At 33.4% G+C, this 7,472-nt stretch overlaps 1 pseudogene; it reads left to right on the top strand.

Moving 5' to 3' along the window:
* Positions 1-1,145: 1,145 nt before the first annotated feature.
* The window catches only part of LOC131064761 (subtilisin-like serine-protease S), a 92,269-nt pseudogene continuing 85,942 nt past the window's right edge, over positions 1,146-7,472 (top strand).

Below are 7,472 nucleotides of genomic sequence, written 5' to 3'. Positions count from 1 at the left end.
CAACATGTTCAAGCAGCCAAGCAACATGTTCATTTTGCAGAAATTACTGATGTTAATTCTTTGCCTTTCACTCATCATTTGTGGGGCAACAGGCAATGCACTCAAGGTAAGTAATCTATCCAGAAAGTTCATTATTCCTGCCTTAGAAATTTATGGTTTTCACAGAATTGCAAATATTCAGAGCTAATGGTTGGAATTGCAGCATTATATTGTGTACATGGGTGATAGCACGCATCCTACGGAGGAAGCTACAATATATTCCAACCAAGAACTTCATGCCCAAGTGACCACTGGAAGGTCTGTCATTCAATACTAACTGGTTTATTTACTTTAGAAGGGCTTAGAATTAAAAAATGTTCCCTAGTTTTGAATAAAAATGGAATCGCAGAATGATGAATTTTTTAACCCATATCAAATGTTTTGAAACTCTCTTAGAAATTTTCAACTATTTTAAGCTGTTGAATGGGCAACTTCCCTGTCATTGTTTTATAAATTATCGTTTAACTTTAAATAGTGTATTTTAAGATTTGATATATTTAGCTGGTTCATTTGAATCACTCTTTTTCAGTAGGGTCTATTTATTAGTATGCTTTCTTGACTTATTTTGGTGGCTCACCTGAAATCATATTTGGTTTTTCAATAAGATTTGAACTTACTTAAGTGGTTCATTTGAAAGCACATTAATAGAACCCAAACTTACTTAAGTGGTTCATTTGAAAGCACATTAATAGATGGGCTCTATTAGAAAGGCTAATGCAATTTCATATGAACCACTTAAACAAATCAAAACTTTCAGTAGGGTCTATTTATTAGTATACTTTCTTGATTTATTTTGATGGCTCATCTGAAATCATTCTCCGTTTTTCAATAAGATTTAAGCTTACTTAAGTGATTCATTTGAAAGCACACTAATAAATGAATTCTATTAAAAAGACAAGTGTAATTTAAAATGAACTACTCAAACAAATTAAAACTTTTAAGTATGTTGTTTAAACCTGACCAAAATTACCAGTTCCAAAAACAATTGTTTAACTTATAAGATCCTTTTACTGCTACTTTGTGGTTGTATATCTAGACTCTAGAACAGGTGGAATTAAATGTAACAGAATTAATTATACTCTCATGTATTTGATTCTCAATGTGAAATGACTTTGAACAGAGTCGGAGTAAATGATGGTATAATTCATCATTATGCAAAAAGCTTCAGAGGTTTCTCTGCATTGCTAACTCCTGAGGAAGCTGCTTCTCTATCAGGTAATGATACGACATGGATGATCATTGAATTTAAGTAAGTGAAGAACATTTAATGGAGTGCATCTATATTTATTGCAGAAATGGATGATCATTAAAGCTTAGTAGTTGAAGAACATGTACTGAATTAAATCTATAATTGTTGCAGAAATGGATGAGGTGATTTCAGTTTTCGAAAGTAAAACACGGCGCCTTGATACGACGCGCTCATGGGAGTTTACGGGCAGCCGATCAACTTTGTGAGTAAAAGCACGTACTCAGAAGATTGTGTGAATGCCCAATCAGATGTTATCGTAGGAATAATTGATGGCGGTAAGTTGCAGAGCTGGGTTCTGTAAAATAGTTTAACGTTATTCATATAGCATAAGTTAACCGTCATTATAAAAGGAAGGACACCTGAAAATTAATCTCCGTCTTAACATTCCTTAAGAATTGGATAATAATGTAGGTGTTTGGCCGGAATCAAAAAGCTTCAGTGATGCCGGTTTGCCACCAGTTCCAAGTCACTTTAAAGGAACGTGTCAAACGGGCCCTCAGTTCGATGCGCACCATTGTAACAGGTAAAATTTGAATTAGTATTGATTGGTTCGAGGATATAAATTTTATTGTGTTTTTTTTATAAAGGTTTCGGTTTATGATAGATCATAGAGTGTGATCTAAAATGTTGATGAGAACAAAAATAAGAAATGATTTGTTTTCAGTCAAATTATTGATTGTTTTTCTTTGGTAATATAAAATAGTGAGAATTAATAAGACAATCCTTACGATATGTTTCAGACATAATTCATAACCCTTGCCTCATTTTCTTTTTCTTAAAAATGGTCAATTTGTCAAATGATATCTTTAACAAATATACAGTTAATCTATGAAAAGTTAATGAGGTGAATATTGGATTTTCTGTTTGTTGTAAGTGTTTTATGATGACTGAGTAATCGACCTTTTTGATGATTGGTCTATTATCAATTTGTTTTTGGCTCATTTTCCAACACCTTCCTAGACTCACATTACAAGGAATAGGGACCCTACCTTGACTTAGCTCTTTTCACCCACATTATAGAAAATAGGGATCCTAGCTTGAATTAGCTCTTTTTGACCCGCATTAAGAGAGTAGGGATCCTGGCTTGACCTAGGTCCCTTTGATGATTGGTCTATCTTCAATTTGCTTATAGCTCATTTTCCAACACTTCCTTTGACCCACATTACTAGACTTATGGATCTTAGCTTAACTTAGGCTATGATACTATCTGTTAAATTTTTCTAAGCTAACTTAGATACAAACCTTGGACCACCCATTTATTCATGGGATGCTCTACCATTGAGCTATTGGTCCTCATGAGACTGATTCATCTTTGGTTTAAGTATGGCTCATTTTGTGACACACCCCTTCATAAGTGTTCACGATCATAACTTAACTTGACTTTGTTGATCTAAAATTTGATACCATGTTAAGCTTTTCATCTTATGACTCAAACCTTGAACATCTATTTAATGTTGGGATGCTCTACCATTGAACTATTGAGTTACTTAATTCAATCCATCTTTATTTTGGGTCTGACCCATCTTCTAACGTATTCCTCTGATGGAAACTAGTAACAAAGCTCAAACATATTATAACCTGACTGGAAACCTAATGCAGGAAAATAATTGGCGCACGTTTCTACCTTAAAGGGTTTGAAGCACAGAATGGACCGTTGGAATCAAATGGAGCTATATTCTTTCGTTCTCCCCGTGACGCAGAGGGCCATGGAAGCCACACAGCCTCCACTACAGCGGGAGCATTGGTCGATAATGCAAATGTATACGGTTTTGGGAGAGGCACAGCAAGAGGAGGTGCTCCCGGTGCTCGGCTTGCTATTTACAAAGCATGTTGGTTCATTCTTTGCAACGATGCAGATTTGCTGGCTGCTTTTGACGATGCCGTCAACGATGGAGTCGATGTCATATCCTTGTCAGTAGGCTCTGCTGTTCCTCTGCCAGATTACTTTGTAGATGTTGTATCGATTGGAGCTTTTCATGCATTTAGGAATGGAATCCTTACTTCTGCGTCTGCTGGAAACGATGGGGTTCCTGGATCTGTTGCCAATGTGGCTCCTTGGATTTTCACTGTTGCGGCCTCTTCTATTGATAGGAGCTTCGCTTCTAATGTAATTCTGGGTAACAATATTGTCTTGAAGGTAATCATGAAAAATTCTTCCTTGTCCTTATGTAAAAACTTCTAGTCGGCTTTGGATCAATTGCTGGAATAAGCTTAGCAATTTATCTTTTAGTTGGCTACCATTGTCTACTTTTAAAAAATTAGAAACATATGTGTTTATTATGTAGAACTATTTGTTTCAACCCAAATTTGAATAGAATCTGAATCACATATTGGCTTTCCCATTGCAGGGGCAAGCTGTAAATCCTTACCCACAAAGTGAATTTACGGGTATTGTGGCTGGAAGCAGCTCTGCTGCCCCTGGTATCTCTCAGACAAATGCAAGGTATTATAAAAAGATTGAAAATATTTTACTTGTTTACTAATGCTTGTATAGAAATTTTACTCATGTCATACGTTCAATACCAGTCTTTGCATTGAGAATTCACTAGATCCTTCAAAAGTAAAAGGAAAGATAGTGGTTTGCATGGTATCTGGCGCAACGGATAAGAAACCATTGAAGGGTAAAGTAGTGAAAGAAGCTGGAGGTGTGGGTATCATAGTTATCGACCCAATCAAAACGGATGTTACAGTCCAATTTGTAATACCTGGTACACAAATAGGAGCACAACAAGGAGCACAACTTATGGCATACATGACCTCGACAAAGTAAGTAAACCCTCTCAGAATTTTTAATCATTGTTTAGCCCTAATGTGCATTGCTCCATCTATGATTTCCTATTGTTTGATCAACTCTTATGAATTGATTGTGATTATCAGGAACCCTACAGCATACATCAAAACCACTACCACAATCATGAACACTATGCCAGCGCCTCAAATGGCAGTATTTTCTTCTTTAGGTCCCAACAGCTTAACTCCAGACATCATCAAAGTGAGCCATTTCTTTTTATCTGTCTGCTGATTTTATTTTAATAATGAGATTAACTTTGAATTTCATTTTCCAAAGCTCAAATCACTAAACTGTGAGAACAATAATTTGTGCATGGGTACTTTAGCCCGATATTACAGCACCTGGAGTTAACATATTGGCAGCATGGCCACCGGTATCATTAGATTTTACTGGTAATCGGTCGGTGGATTTCAACATTATTTCTGGAACATCCATGTCTTGCCCACATGTGTCCGGTCTAGCTGCTTTTATCAAATCGCAACGGCCCACATGGAGTCCTGCTGCAATCCAGTCCGCTATCATGACAACAGGTAAATATTTGAATTTTGATTTAAATAAAACATTTTAAACTTTGATTTATTTAGGTTCTTCATTTGAAATCCTATTTATAAATAATTTTTATTGAAAAAAATAATGTAATTTTTTTATGAACCACCTAAAGAAATCAAAACCTATCGGAACACATATCATTCTTTTAAGAATTTCTCATATATGAAATTGCAATTGCTGGAACCCAATACTGATGAATTTACAATACATGCACAACAGCATTTGTTACAGATACGACAAACAAGCCCATAATCAGAAGCCCTATAGGGAACATAACAGGGCCATTTGATTATGGATCAGGGCATATCAATCCAGTGGCAGCTTTAGATCCGGGACTCGTTTACCACTATGATGTGATAGACATGATAAATTTTATGTGTGGCATTGGAGCCACCACAGCCCAACTTAGAAATGTGACAAGGGATGGTACAACATGCATGGGAAGCCCTACCCCTCCATATAACTTGAATTACCCTTCCATTGCAGTGGCAAACCTTAAGGGAAGTGTAACAATATCGAGGACTCTCACAAATTTTGGAAGCGGATCTTATGTCTATAAAGCAATTGTTCATTGTCCTCCAGGCGTGGATGTTGAAGTGCTTCCCAATGTACTCAAATTTAAGAAAAAGGGAGACAAGGTCTCATTCAAAGTCAAGTTCACAGTAATGAAAGCGGCTTCTCAGTTTGTGTTTGGGTCGCTAACGTGGAGTGATGGTAAACACAAGGTTTACAGTCCAATTGCTGTAAACCCAAGTTCGGCTTAGTCAGTTCTTTGGGAATAAAAATTAGTCCAATCGAGGGTCTCCACCCATGTCAATAAAAAATTGAAGTTATTCTCACAAGGAAGTCTATGCTTTTAGTAAATGAGGCTCTTTAAATTTTAGACAAGACTATTTCAAAGTGACTTAAAAGGGATTTTTAAGTGAGGGAGGTCATAAAGTGTGTCAATTAATGGTAAGAGGTATTTTATAATGGTAGGAATTAGTATGGGGAAGAGTGATTATATGAGTGTGTTAAGGTTTGTTTTTAAATTTTTTATCTTATATCTAAAATCTTATATGGATGTGTAGTAATCAAAATAATTCTAAAATAAAATAACTTCTAATCAAATAAGATAATATCCACTTGATATATCATTTGTAATAAATATTATGTCTCAATTGTGCATAAACATATTTATGACTCCTCTCTTATATATATAACATAAATTAAAAATATATTCTTACATAATCTATAACAAAGAAATATGAACATATAGAAAGTATAATAGTATATTGTAAACCTAAAAATATTTTATATTCTCAATATACAATTTCATAATTTTAATAAATCAATCTAAAGAACATTTAAAATTACTTTTACATTATTGTTTTTAATTAAAAATATTATTGCGTTATTATTTTTAGTTAATATATTTTTTCTTAAAGATATTTAGTTTTCTAATATATATTTTTTAATTTTAAAATTATAACTTTTACTGTTTATTAAATTGAGACAAAAAGTTAACACCAATTTAGGTGATATTTGGTTTGTTTATCACAACACTTGTTATTCGTTTAGAACTTTCCATATAAGAAATTATAATTGTTGGCACCCAGTACCGATGAATTTATAATACATTCACAACAACATTTTTTTATGGATACGACAAACAAACCCATAGTTAGAAACCCTACGAGGAACATAACATGACCATTTGATTATAGATCAAGGCATAGCAATTCATTGGCAACCTTAGATCTGGACCTCATTTACCACTATGATGTAATAAGCATGATAAAGTTTGTATGTGGAACTGTAGCCACCACAACACAACTTATAAATATGACAAGGGATGGTACAACATGTATGGAAAACCCTCTCCCTCCATATAAATTGAGTTACCCTTCTATCATAGCGGAAAACCTCAAGGGAAGCATAATAGTGTCGAGGACTCTCACAAGTTATGGAAGTGGATCTTATATCTATAAAGAAGTAGTTCAACCTACCCTAGGTGTGGATGTTGAGGTGCTTCCCAAAGTACTTATATTAAAGAAAATGGGATATAAGGTCTCGTTCATAGTAATGTTCAGAGCGATGAAAGTGGCTTCTAAGTTTGTGTTTGGGTCACTAACTTGGAGTGAGCCAAACACAAGGTCTATACTCCAATTGCCATAAACCCAATTTTGGCTTAGATAGTTCTTTGGGAAGAAAAATTAGTCCAATTAAGCATCTCCACCAATGTCAACAAAAAAATCTATGTTTTTAGGGAATTAGGATCTTTAAATATTAGAGAGAACATAATTTTAAATTGACTTAAAATGGATTTTTTAAATGGGCAAGGTATAAGAGTGAGGTAAAGTGTGTTAATTAATGGTAAAAGGTATTTAATAATGATAGTAATTAGTAAGGGGTAGAGTGATGGTATGAGAGTGTTAACATTTTTATTAATTAATATCTAATATTTGAAATCATTTATACATGTGCAATAAATAAAATAATTCTAAAGTAAAATAAAATAACCTTTAATTAAATAAAATAATATTATTTGATTTCTTAACCATAAGAAATATTATATATCAATCGTATACAAATATATTTATGACTCTTCTCTTATATTTCTCTTTCATTTTTATTTATAATATATTTAATATGTTAAATATCAATAAATAACATAAATTTAAAATAAATTCTTACATTGATAATAATTTTAAGCCATTACTTTTTTAAGCACTGTAAAAACTTGAAAGATAGAATATGAACATATAGACAATTTAATAGTATATTATAAACTTAAAAAGTATTTAATATTCTCAAAATACAATTCATAATTTTAATAAATCAATTTTGTCTAAGAAACATTAC

The sequence above is a fragment of the Cryptomeria japonica genome, chromosome 11 (genome assembly GCF_030272615.1).
Source record: "Cryptomeria japonica chromosome 11, Sugi_1.0, whole genome shotgun sequence".
Lineage (NCBI taxonomy): Eukaryota > Viridiplantae > Streptophyta > Pinopsida > Cupressales > Cupressaceae > Cryptomeria > Cryptomeria japonica.
This window is presented reverse-complemented; position numbering and strand designations above follow the sequence as displayed.